Source organism: Dermacentor andersoni, chromosome 1 (assembly GCF_023375885.2).
Source record: "Dermacentor andersoni chromosome 1, qqDerAnde1_hic_scaffold, whole genome shotgun sequence".
In the NCBI taxonomy this organism is placed as follows: Eukaryota; Metazoa; Arthropoda; class Arachnida; order Ixodida; family Ixodidae; genus Dermacentor; species Dermacentor andersoni.
The window spans coordinates 340,578,263-340,592,307 of record NC_092814.1 but is presented as its reverse complement, the minus strand read 5'-3'; the positions used below and the strand labels follow the sequence as shown (position 1 = coordinate 340,592,307).

Here is a 14,045-nt window from a genome sequence, read left to right as displayed (position 1 = left end):
AGTGGGTTGTCTAGGATGGAGACGCTAACAATGACAGCGTGGATATGCGAGCGCGGAAGAGAATCGGCAACGGCGTGCTTCTTGCCCGAGCGGTAGACAACCCAGAATGTCGTACTCTTGGAGCCTCGGTGCCCACTGGGCTAGGCAGCCACAGGGATCTTTGAGGGATGACAACCAGCAAAGTGTGTGGAGATCAGTAACGACATCAAGGGATCAGCCGTACAGGTATGGACGAAATTTTATGGCCCAGATGATCGCTGGACATTCTTTTTCCGTGAGTTGATGTTCCGAACACTGCGGGAATTGGGTATTGCGTGGGACACCCCTCGGCCTAAAGAAGTCAAAGCAGCTTGGACGCAGTGGCACACCCAGCTACACCATTTAACGGGATTAAAAGAGCCAAGACGATATGGTAGCTTACCTAACAATAGCTGGAAGGAAGTACACATCTTAACAGATGCCAGCCCCAAAGCTTACGGCGCAGTTGAATATTTGCGCATCTCTGGGGTCAAGGGAGCAAAGGTTACTCTGGTCCTCTCAAAGTCCCGAGTGGCACCAATTAGGAGAATTTCTCTTCCAAGACTGGAATTGATGGACACGGTGATAGGTGCTCGAGTGAGGGAATATTTGGAGTGGTCACTGAGCCTTCCAGTAGCCAAATGATATCTGTGGACAGATTCATCTATTGCGCCGCATTGGGTGCGGGGTCCTGCACAACAATGGAAACCCTTTGTCGCGAACAGAGTGTTGGAAATTCAGCAGCAAACCGATCCAGACATCTGGAATCACTGTTCTGGGATCGAAAATCCCGCCAACCTTTTGACAAGAGGAGTTGCACCTCAGGCACTCAAGTCAAGCTCACTTCAGTGGAATGGACCTGCTTGGCTTTCACAGGCATCTACTTGCTGGCCAAGGCATGAAGGCATCGCTGACATGACCATCACATAGGAGTAAAGAACACTTCAAGTTCACAACGTGACTGTAAAGGAATCTGTCTTGCCTCTGCAAACATATAGCTCCCTCTCTAGATTGGTTCAAGTGACAGCCTGGGTTTTACGATTTTTCCACAATGCCAGGCACCCCGGCCAGAAATATGAGGGACCTATTACGATAGAGGAAGTTCAAAAGGCACATACTTGTTCGATTCTTCAAGTACAATTCAAGGCCTTCCAAGAGGAATTCCAGTGTCTTCACTGCTCATCTAGCGTCATCTAAAACGACAATGGAGTGCTCAGAGTGGGATAAAGGCTCGCTGCAGCCAAGTTGTCCTACAATGTGAAGCATCCTTTATTCTACCGTCGAGACATCCCTTCACAGAGCTAACAATCAGCGCCACCCACCGCTGTCTCCTGCATGCCGGCACACTGGAAACTCTTACCAAACTGAGGGAAGTGTACTGGATCCTGAGGGGAAGGCATATGGTGAAAAAGGTGCTCAAAAAATGTGCAACTTTCATCCGTTTTAACAGCCGAGCTGCTACTGAGCCAGTCACTCCTCCACCTCATGAGAGGGTTATGGGTGTCGACTTTGCTGGACCATGGAACACAAAGGATCAAGGAAATAACCGGAAGTCTTGATGACATCATTATTTTCACATGTGCAGTGACTTGTGCGATATACCTTGAACTGGTGACCGACATGTCCACCTCAAACTTACTGATGACGTTCCGAAGATTTATCTTAAGAGGAGTTCCTCCAGTCATCCTTTGTGACAACGCCAGGACATTCCAGCCTGCTCCTAAGGATCTAAGGCAACTATGGACAACAATAAGAGGAGAAGAAATTCACATCGTCGCAAGCCACCAGATGCGCTGGAAATTTATAGTTGAGAAAGCTACTTGGTGGGAAGGATTCTGGGAAAGAATGGTTTGGTCTGTGAAAACATAATTGAAGAAGGTCTTGGGAAACAGCTATTGCAACTTCGAGGAGCTCACGACAATCTTAAGTGAAATCGAAGTTGTCATCAACTCTAGACCCTTGACCAACGTCTACACGGAGGCGAACGAGCCCGAACCTCTAGCACCATCGCACTTTCTAGTGGTAAAGCGTGACTTACCACTCTTCCTGACAGTGGTTCCGCTACAGAGGTAGCTCAGCCCCCTAGTCAACTCACTTGTCACTAGCGCTACCGACAAAGGATGGTCAACCAATTTTGGCGTCGCTGGCAAAAGGAGTACCTGACGAGTCTCCGATCAGCACATTTCGCTCTGCCAAATTCGTCAAGCACACTGAAGAAAGGAACTCCCATTTTAGTCCATGAACACTATCTACCGAGGCAACTCTCGAACACTGGACAAGTAGCAGAAGTTTTTCTCAGACGAGATGGAAGAATCAAGCGCTTGCATGGTGCACATGCCTAATGGAACCACATTGAGAAGACTGATTGAACTGTTGTACTGCACGAAATACATGGACGAATGACCTGAAGCTCATTCCGGAGGGAGTATGAAGAAACTGCCAACTTTAGTCTCATTATTTTCGTCGATGGGCAACCCTGTGCTCCTCCGAACTCGCTCGGCAATGGGTATCACTATCGAAATAAAGTTTAGTTGTTTTGTTCACCTCGAACGTAACAGTCGGTTCTTTCTTTGACCTGCCATAATTTTCTCGCCCTTCTCCTTATGGGAGCCGCACTCCCAGCCGGAGAGGGGACGCATATGCGCAAGTGTACCTACGTACATGTATACGCTGCAACGTTGCATAGTGACATGTGACTTCGTGAATTATTCAAGGCAACATCCTTTATTTGTATAATCTGTTGCTTCAATAGATGAATTAAAGTTTAGAGAAATAATGAAACACACAAACCTAAGGTCTGCACGTTTTTGTTCTACTTCATACCGGAATGTACTTCCGTTTCGTCTGCTAGTTCCCATGTCGTTCAGTCGCACACACAGACAATGAAGGTATGTCATTTTCTACAGCGTTTCAGCATGCGATCCATGCTCTGCGATCCACTTGTTTCTTGCCTGCCTCAGTGTTCACGTAGCACTGACTGCGTATAACTGAAATTTTCTATGTGGCCTGGTGAGGGGTCCTTTAACACCAAATGTGGGTTCGACTTACACATAAGCTCAACGGTTCAACTCCCACCGAAAGTCATGGGTTTGGGTACCTGAATGAGCTCTATCCTAATTAACTTTGCCTTTTTTTTTTGGCATGAGGAGCGGCATCGGAGCCAGCTGTGGAGGAAGACGACAAATGCGCGAGCAGTCGCACGAGCGCGTGTCTGTGCAAAGCAAGCTCACATGACTTTCTGTACCACACAAAGCGTTTTCCAGACCATCAGGGTATGAGCCACTTAAGGGTTTCGCCTTAAAATTGAACTGGCAGTATTACCATGCGTCACCATGGGTTAACAAGCATAGCGTCACCATGGGTTAACAAGCACAAGCAAACATGAACACATCTCATTAGATGATTGTGGAAACTCACTGTCGAAATGCTGCAGTGAGAAAACACGGCAGCAGCAGCGAGCAAATTGACCTTTGCACTGCCGCTCCCATCTACATGAACTAAAGCGCGAAAACGCACCACGGACTCTGTACCCATTGCAGATGGCTTTTAAACTACAGCGGCCTGGCGGGGCGCGCGGGGCCGCATGGGCTGCCCAGAGTAGAAAACCCCTCCCTCCCTACCCTGAAGCCTTGCCACTTCCTGCTCGCTTTCCTCCGGTGCACGGCTATGATTTTTATCGCTCTAGGACATTATACAGAAGAAATGTGCCTGAAGTGTCCATATAATTGCTATTGCAATGAGTCCACATGAAGGAACAGTGCCGGATGGAGAGGCATATTTTGTCAGTAAGCTAGAGGAAAGTGCTTTTTCTTTCTGCTTCTGATTTGTGGCACTCCATCAGGACAAGTAGGATGGTCAGCGTTTCTCCACATTAAACGCTGATGGGAAGTTCACCACCAGGCAGCATGTGTGGGTTTAGGTGCAGCCTATTCTAAGTCGACACTGAATTACTTCAGTTAACCTAATTTTTGTTGATGGTTACCAATTACCCAATCGAGGCTTAATGAAATGAAACTTATTCGATGTCTCAGTGTCCCACATTCACTGCCAGTATGTTCCAATTTTTCTGCGCAGAAAAGGCTTCAAATCTGCCATAGGACAGATATGGAAGTGTTGCTCGCCTTCGCCGTAATAGATGTAGCCATCTGGTCTGGCAGCATGTTCCCCTCGATGCCACTGTGGCCAGACACCCAGCAGATTACAAGCTGGTTGGATATGTACGCAGTATATAGAAGTGAATAAAGTTCATTGACTATGGAATTTTTGTTTGTGGCATGTTTAACCGCAGACATTACTGCGTATGCCTCCATGGAAAAGATGCCCGTTTCCGGGGGCAAAGCATCAGGTTCTGAGAAAGATGGACCAACTACTGAATAAGACACGCTTGCATGGGACTTTGATGCGCGAGTACAAAATTCCAGGCATGAGTACTTTAACTGAAATTCTAAGAAGTACATTCGGATGTGTTCCCATTGAGCATGCTTTGTAACTTTGACAAATGACATGTTGCATTCTATCAATTGCCACAGCCATGGTGGCAGCAGCCTTGTTGGAGCCATAAGTGGATGCACATGCAGTGGGACATTCATGTCTTCACTCAGCTTCCTCAAATGTAGTGAGAAAGGCATTTTCATTGAAAGGCAGTTTTCAAATAGTTTGGTAGAAGACAAATCGTTAACAGTTTTATAGCACAGGTGTTCAGAATTTGAGTGCATTTTCAGGAAATATGAGAAGCTTACGTGTGCTCTTTGCAGGTGGTGTGACCACTCATTAGATTCTACATATACTCTGTGTAGGACCTCTGATGGTGCCTGTGGCCAGGCACATACCTAAATGGTGAACGGGATCTAAAGCCTTCAATGCACTTGGAGCAGCAGAGTGATACACCGCGGAACCATAATCCAGACGTTACTGTATGAGGCTCTTGTAAAAGTTCACTAAACGCATCCTGTCACTGCCCGATGTTGTGCGAGATAGAATTTTCATTAGGTTCATTGGTTTTAGGCATATTGCTTTCAGATATTTTATGGGTGGAGTGAAAGTGAACTTAGAGTCAAGTATGGTGCCCAAAAACTTCGTGTTCTAGACTTCTCTTTCTTGTAAAAAGTACATGAACATTCATGGGGGTTAACTTTAAACCCGTTTTCATCTGCCCACTTAGACACTTTGTTCAAGCTCTGTTGTACTTGCCTCTCACACACTGTAAGGTTGCAAGATTTGAAACCTATTTGTTTGTATATTTTATAACCTCTGAGAGGTTTGAACGTTGTCATTTCCTCACATGGCACATCGCATTGTGGCAGAAGTATTAAACTTGAATTGGATTATGGGGCTGCACCATGCCAAAACCACACTCGGATTATGAGGCAAGCCGTAGTGGTGGACTCCGGATTAATTTTGACACCGTGATGTTCTTTAACGTGTCCCAAATCTAAGTGCACGTGGGTTTTCTATTTTGCCCCCGTTGAAATGTAGCTGCCACGATTTGGATCAAATCCACAACCTCTAGCAATGCCATAGCTGCAAAGCTAATGCAGCATGCATAGAAGTGTTGATTTGATGGTCGACCGCTTCCATAGTGTCACCTGGACCCTGTGGTGCACTTTAATTAATGCGGCTCTGCGTCTGCACGCCCTGCGCAAGTTGCCCGCTTGACATATTTGCATGGCATTTATTTTTCAGAAATAGCAGCAACATGCTGTACTGTACCTTGAACTTAAGCTTATCCTGTTTCCCCGCAACCGCTGTCATACAGTAATGGGGTTTCCTTGCCTTCTCACATCACCTCCCCCTCCTCTTGTACGGGAACTGCCTCTTCTCCCTTTCCTAACCCCAGTTTGGGTATCTCAGTTTGGGGTACACCACAGTACCCCAGTTTGGGGTACCTCAGGTATGGTTCTGGAAGCTGGTCGATGAGGCTGTAAAATTCCGTTTTACTGAGGTGATAGTTTGGTGGTATGTAAATGGAGCAAATGGTCACAAGCTTGTTAAACAATATTAATTGCACAAATACAGCCTTGAGGGGCATCTGAAGGGCAAACTGTTGGCAAGCAAAAGACTTATTCGCAGCTATAGCTACACCTCCAGACAAGATAGAAGCGTTATCACGGTTTTTACGGAAACTGGCATATTGCTTGAGAAAGTTCGACTGTGCTGGCTTTAAGCAATTTTCTTGGACACAAGAGTACCTTCAGATTAAATTTATGTACAAGTTCTGTGAAGTCATTGAGGTCACGAAGTCCTCTGAAGTTCCACTGTAGTATCTGTGTATTCATGTTGCAGACACAATTTTGTGCTGTGTGTCTCATGTAAGAATATCTTACACAGCCCCTTCGGGGCCCTGTTATGCGGGATTTTTCTTTCTTGTGAGGCACTGGACATGCACTCGCTGCGTTTGACGTGAAGGCCTTGTCTCGGTCGACGAGACCTTTGAGGCCACCAGCCCAGAGGTCGATGGCCCTTTCTACTGGAGTAGCGCTAGCTGCAGCGCCCAGGGGGGTGGATGGCGTCACTGGCGGCTCACTGCATGTGGGCCAGTGGCGCGCCCCATCGGCAAAGCTGTTATTGGGCAGGTACGACACCCGCCTGCGTGCCTCTTTAAATGAAATGTTTTGTTTTACTTTAAGTGTAACTATTTCCTCCTCTTTCTTCAACGATGGGCAGGACCACAAGTAGGCCCCATTGCAGTTGACACAGTGTGGAGTATTTTCACAGGATTCAGATGGATGCTCATGAGCACTGCATTTAGCACAACTTTGGCAGCCTTGGCTGTTGTGTGAACTGCGGCCAAATCACTGGCATTTGAGACATCGCAGAGGGTTTGGGACATTTGGTCTGACCCAGAACTCCGCTTACCCAGCCTCAATATTCTCAGCAAGCACACTTGAACCAAAGGTAAGTACTAGATGCTTTGTTTTCATTTCTTTTCTGTCGGGCCTTCGCAAATTCTCTTAACATTGATTAGATTTTGTTCCATCTGGTCATCATCGGAAACAACACCACGGGTGGTGCTCATTGTGCGGTGCGAGGTTTTCGACAATGGGATGTACCTAAAACTGGACGACTGTAAAATTCCAAACAAGCGGCCCCACCCGTGCAAGAGCCCCCACCCCAGCTTCACTGATAACTGCAAAATTTCTGCGTCATTTCGGTCCTCCCCCTCTCCTTCTCCTCCACGCACCACACGCAGGCAACACTGGCCTGCCACATCCTGTTAACGAAAAGAAATTCACATGGCATTTTTTTTTTCTTGTAGGCCCGTCCCCATTAGCGATGCGGCAACTCACCGCACGCCGTTTGCAGCTCGTGGACCACCGGCTCACAGCGGTCTTGCTGGCAAATGCCAACATTTGCATGTCGAACTGTACAGATGACCTCCCTGCGGCACAGCGACGTGGCCCCTCAGACAGGAGTGGTCGCGGCCACGGTGCAAGAACAGGTGCTCCGACGACGCGGGGGCCACTGGAGCGCAACGCGTCTCACTATTGGTGGTGTTTCACATCTACACCACTGCACGGCAGCACACGTTAGGAGGCTGAAAAAGCAGAACATTTGAACATGTAAGCACTTGTAACTGTACCCAAAGTGCGTTGAAAGAAATTAAAACAATTTTTTTTCAGTGTTCCTGCCTTTTACTATAATAATTAAAATCCCGCAGGTGCCGTAACAGATGACAATGACTCCGACAGTTCAAACGCACCGCGTGCTCTAGCAGACGGCGTTTGTCGATCCTTAGAAGCGGTTGCCGACAAGCGCCGTGGGCAGATGATAAACTATTAGTTTAGCAAGGTTCACTTCACAATTGAGGAATCTATCATCTTAGTTCTTGGTAAGCACTTAAAAATTCAGATGAACAGTCTGAATCGCAAGAATAAAAGGGAGGTCTGCATCTCGAGCTGTGACGGATTGTAGGCGAGAAGTACTTCGCGCCAAACTGCAACAGCAGGTTTTGCATGTGCAAAGACAGAGTTTCCATGCTCAGTGAAAAGAGTCGATTGCATGGTTCATAGGATGCTCTCGAACAAGGGCACCAAGAGTGCAGGGTGTGAGAAGCACATCAACCCGGCGTATGTCACAATTTCGCGCACAGCAGTACAGAATAAAATTTAAAAGGGTCTGTGATCTGAACTTGAGCTTGTTGGTAAGGCTTCAAAACAGCACGAAAAAAATAAGGCAAAAATAGAGGGCAGGACAGGTGCTTTCCTGTTTGTCGTTCTGGACTCACTTCTCTCTTGTTGTGCTGTTTACCCCGTAATGAATCAGTGCACAATAAGTTTGTAACCATCAGCACGTCCAGAAGAGCAAATTTGAGAAATATGGCTAAGCTAAGATGCACGTCAAAAAAGTCCAGGCTGGCATAAATAATAACGGAGTCACCCGCTACGGCGTACATCTTCACCCGCGTGTGGTGTTGGCAAGCGAAAACCCTGAATCTTTTTAGCGTTTAGAATAATTCATTCAAGAGCATGCACGTGGATACCACGGATATACCACGGATAGCGCGTAAGGCAGCATGGTTTTTAAGGAATTATACCTGCCTCTCAATTCGTGGCTTCTAGAATTCGGACCTTTTGCATAGAATCTGTATGTGAAGCACACCATGCATCATGTTTCTTTGAGTATAAACAGTGAAATTTATGAATGTGAACATACTTTATTAGGTGAAGGTGCTTCTGTTTACTCGAGACTAATCCTATGCTTCCCTCCTCAGAACCTTGCTTCGTATGAAAGGAGACCGGGAACTGTATTGTGACAAATAGTAGCAACGGTTTGTTGAAGCAGAAGTGACGAAAGTAAATTAGGTTAGTAGTGGATTCAGCAAAAGACGAACGGTGACTGCCACATTGAGAGAAATACTGTACACTTTTGTTTAGAAAAGATAGAAAAGCGCCGCAGCAATTATAATTCACACTTTAAGATTTCGTAACATAAACAGTGGCTTACGGTTTGTCGCTCTAAAAAATTCACTCTAAAAGACAGAGGCTGCCAAGCACTATCCCAGCGCGGTGGCCAGGGAATGTCCGGACACCGGCGCGCCAGCCCTCTGCAGCCCCCTCCGCCCCCCCTAAAGTTCCTTGATAATTTGAAAGTACCGCCACTCTTTGAACTCTGCCGCCACCGCACGACCTCCTCACCTCCTCCTCGCCCCTTACGCGTCCCCCCCCCCCCCCCCCGTGGGAAGCCGTCTTGCGCCCGTTTTTCTGTACGCCGATTGGTCTCCCTGTCGTTGCCCTTGGAAACGTGTGGATCTTGCGTTTTTCTTTTTAATCTGCGCCATTTTTCTCCTCAGCTCGGTGTTGTGTCGGCAGCGGCAGGCAAGTGGGGGCCCCCGGCCAGCGAACGCGCGGCGAGCGCCGATGCAGTGAAGGAGACTCGGAGCTAACTGCTCCTGATGAAAACCGGAACGAAGACTCAGCCGACCCGCGGCCGTTTATTACTAAAAAGGACTTCACGTGCCAGATGACACCTCCCGATTGGTCCCAGCTCGTCACATGACAGAAGGGGGGTGCGCCATCTAGCTAAACTACTAGAAACATAAATGTATGATAACACAGAGATCTGGCAGGGGGCGACACTATACTACACTCGGCTGGCTCGGCGCTTTAGATCGGCGTGGCGAACGTTGTACGCTGCGTTTCCTGCTCTATGCGCTGGCGCTATGCCGTGCTGTTGCGCATATAGCTGCAGCAAGAAGCCTGAATATGGTTATGCCATTTATGAAAGCGTGACGGCTTCCTGCACAAGCCGTCACGCTTTCCTTGTGATATCATAAAAAAGGCATAACCACCTTCAGGTTTCTTACTGCGGTTATATGCGCAACAGCGCGGCATAGCACTAGCACATAGAGCAGTAAACACAGCGTACAACGTTCGCTACGCCGACCTAAAGCGCCCAGCAAGCCGAGCTGAGGAGAAAAATGGCGCGAACAAAAAAGAAAAACACAAGGAAAACGCAAAATCCGCGCGTTTCCACGGGCAACGGCAGGGAGACCAATCGTCGTGCACAAAAACGGGGTCAAAACTGGCTGCCGCGGGGGGGGGGGGGGGGCGCAAGGGGCAGGCGAGGAGGTCGCGCGGCGGCGGCAGAGCTCAGAGTGGCGGTACTTTCAAATTATCAAGGGACTTTACGGCCCTCTTACCGCGCACCGGCGGCGGCCCAACATGAGTGAGACGCGCCGCGCGCTTCCGCCAGAGCACCGTGGTCGCGGCTACGCTCTGGCGTCCCGGCAGCATCACCGCCTCCATGGAGGAAGGAAACTGAAGAGAAGCCCAACCCCCTCTGCGCGCTTGGAGAAAAGTGTAGAGGAAATGACTTAGTAGTTTTTTTTTTTTGCTGTTTCTTAATCTCTTTGCTGCAGCGGCCACGCCTTTCGGGCCACAATGGCGGCTTTGTTATGGTTCTGTGCGCTCACACGTGTTGCTCCGTAGGTTTCGTACCGTGGCAAAGGCGCCATGCTGGCAAGTTTGCGTTGGTCTCCGTGTTTTGTTGCGCTGCGTTATCTGGACCGTGCTCTCCCGGATGTTGCTGTGGCCAGGTGAGACAGGAGGAACTAAAGTTTGTGAAATGAACGCGCATGCAACGCTGTACGCAATGTGCCACGGCAATGGCAACAGACGAAGGTATATCCGCGGGAAATTGTGCCCTCTTTGGCGGAATCATGCTAACGTGCCATCGGAGGCCGAAACCGATGCGTTTCAGAATCTGTACAATGAACGCCTTACAGGTCAGTGATTACTGCATTTCACCTCGCATATGGTGCCGTTGCGGCACGTAGAACGTATACATTATGAATGCATAGTTCGTGTTCAGTAACAACTTGCTTTTGTGCATATTAAAACACATGTTGCTTAACTTTTGCTTGTTCCTCGCAGTACTCGCGACAGGACGAAGTCTTTTAAGCAGAGCGCGTTCAAGGTTCATGCACACCTGCACAGGTGTACCTCAATACACGTGCTGATAGTGCTTTACGCAGAATATGTGCATTTTGCTGCCCTCGGCACCATGCGCCTGCCAGCCGATGCTTCATCCTGGAAGATTGGAAAGAAGCGGCTGCTTTGACTTAAGGAATGAAATTCCTCCCTACCGCAGGCGTATCGTACCTGTGCGCGAGAGAAGCGCAGGGAAGTGAGGGTTAGCGGATGCGCTGCAAGAGTCGGCAAGGCTCCGCAGAAGGTACGCCTGCGAACACAACAAACGGCTGTTCCATGGTCGCACGTAGGCCGGTTCTACGCGCGTACTGTTCTGCACCATGCGCCGGCTATCGCAAAACTTTGGTTCCGTGCAGCTTCATTTACCGTGGGAAGAAGGTACCTCAGGCCGCAGTCAATCTAAACGCGGAGTCAGAAATGACTTTCTGCCTCCTCGCCGGCGCGCTGTCGTAGTGATGCGCCGCCACCCGAAGTTTGTTCAACAAAGCACGTCGATTCCTCAAGCGAGTGTTTGTGCTCATAAACTCCAAATGGATCGCAAACGGGTTGGTGTGTCGTACTACGTGTCCAGTGCGTTCTTGCAGTGCAGTGAGAATGCGTACATTTTTTTTTTTCGTATCGCCAGACGTCTAGCTCGCAAGACCGTCTGAGAGCCTCAGGAAGTCCAAGCAGAGAAAAGCAAGTAGAAGGCAGCGATAACGGTGACCTTTTTTTAAAAGCACGCAAGAACTGGGCAGCCGCCGGTACTGCTGTTGATGAGAACAGTTCAGCTGGCTGGCCTTCTACGGCATGTTTATTTTCATAAAAAGCTGGTAAAAGCAGCCGATTCGACCTCACGGCCCAATTTGCGAAGTTCATTATGAACTTCTTTTAACATGACTTCGGCAACGGTAATGCAATGAGACATCGCGATTGTTTAGTATTGCTGTGGAGTGCGCGCGTCCGAGCAGCCCGGTTGCGCGCAGTGCGGCGTGGTTTCGCGAGAAATGTAAACAAGAGGAAAGCTGGCCCGATAGGCGGAGCAACGCCATGAGCAACGCCAACTTCCGGCTTCACTTTAGCGTCACAAAGAGTGACGTCAGGGCCTCTCCTGAGTTTCCTTCCACCTTGACCGCCTCTGATCGCTCGCCCAGGGGCGCTATTCTGGACACGCATGGCGGCTGCACGGCCGCCATTATCCGCCATGTTTACTCTCTGATTGGCTGTCGAGAGGTCACGTGTTTTGAATTTTGTGCCGGGAAGCGGAAGTATTGCAAAATGCAATTTTGCGTTTTCATCAAGATGACGAAACGTGACGTAAGGCTGCAAATTTTATGGACTAATACATTTTTTTGGTCCTTGGCAGCTATATTGCGATGTTAACGCTTCAAAAAAAAATGGCTGTGGCTTAGCTAAGGTTAAGCCCAGGATGCGAAGCATACTAGCCTTTATTTTAGTTGTTGAACCACTGTTTAGCCTGGTGAACTGCTGTTGTTTGGCTATATTTGGTTCGGCTAGACGAAGAAACAACTGATGCGTTACCCTGCTTCGCCTTCAATAGTGGAACGCGACAGCGTTCCCGTCGACTCGCCAAGGGGTGTAAGACAATGGGCTACGGCGCAGCGACTACGCGCCCCGCATTGGACGCGGTGAGCGTCGAGCAACGCAGCGTTCGGCGCGGCAACGAAATGTGCGCCTGAGCAAGCGACGCACGCCTGAGCATTAGAAACAGCTCGTTTCTAAGGCAACACCGCATTCACTAGAGGCGCTTTTGTACCGCTTTGAAGCATCGTACTCGCGGCTCAGTCCCGCCAAAGTATCTTGGCGTGCCGCTAGACGCATATAAATTAAGCGCACACTATTGGAAAGAACGGGTTTCGGTACTACAAAGTTACGCCCAGACATTCGTTCCACAACGACTTTCTATTTTTGGGAAGGCCGAAGCCTGCAATAAGTTCTTGGCAACAAAAATTTTCTATGTATTGCAAGTTATCCATTGTGCTAGGCTATACATCCAACGCTTTCACCGTATCTTTGCAACTTTCGTATGGTCTTCAACTTTTGAGCCCATGAGGCGAGACAATATTTTTAGGCCTGTTAGTGAAGGTGGGCTGGGCTTAGTACATCTTTATGTGCGGCAGATAGTGTCTCGTTTCTTCTTTTTTCGCGATACTTCCCATCCTGTAATTCGTTCATACATGCAAGTCACACTTGTTAATGCGTTACCTGATTTAGTTGTTTCTTCGAGTTTTTCTTCGCGCTTATGCTTGCGGGGGTTCATGCAAGAAGTTTACTTGGCGGTTCGTTTCCTGACAGTTCGGTTTTCCACTGAATACTTGTATTCTGTGTCGCGCAAAACGTTGTACAAAGACTTACTATCCATGCTATTTCTGCCTCCACTTTACCGATCAATATACATTAAATTGCCAGGCCACGATGTGCTAAAGCGAGTTCGCAAAATGTATTTATCCCCTTGCTGCAAAACATTCTTTTATAAAGTTCATAGTGAAACCATACCGGTTAAAACATGGCTACAAAAAAAGGGTATCTTTGTCTCTTCTGTTAACTGTCGCCTTTGTGATGTACCAGAGACAATTGAACATTGTTTTATTAGCTACACTGACGCCATCCTATTTTGGGATGTCCTCCAACGGACTTTAAAGGGACCCTGAAACGATTTTGACGATTTTCTACAAACGTACTGAGTCGTTAGAGTAGGTCCTTCTGATCATTAATTGACACATCTAAGTGCTCCGCGTAAAGCGTGTAATTTATTATAAAGCTTTAAAAATGCACATCGCTGCCGATCGGAGCACGCTGCTCGGCGGAATTTTAAGCCGTCCCTACCCATATGACGAAAATCACCCATATGACGTCAGTGGGGCGAGCTATCCGATTGGCAGACCAGGGCGCGTGATCAATAATTTTTCCAACTTTATGGTAAACAAATGATCTTCGTAATAGTTGGAATGTTAGTTCATTTGTTTTTATAAACAGAAAGTAACATAAAGAGAATGCACAAGAACGATTTTTCAATACAATTAAGCACTTCCGGCACACAGCAAGTGTCGTCTGCTTGTGTTACAACGTACTCCATTTTGACGAGAGCTCCGCGGTTAG

General features: G+C 48.1%; 1 long non-coding RNA gene across 2 annotated transcripts in view; it reads right to left on the bottom strand.

The window, feature by feature from the left end:
* LOC129381259 (uncharacterized) overlaps positions 1-14,045 on the bottom strand; it is a 105,473-nt gene that overhangs the window by 46,784 nt on the left and 44,644 nt on the right. For both annotated transcript variants that reach the window (XR_008609473.1, XR_011891269.1), the window contains exon 2: positions 7,305-7,552. This is a non-coding gene — a long non-coding RNA (uncharacterized lncRNA). The remainder of the gene's footprint in view (positions 1-7,304; positions 7,553-14,045) is intronic.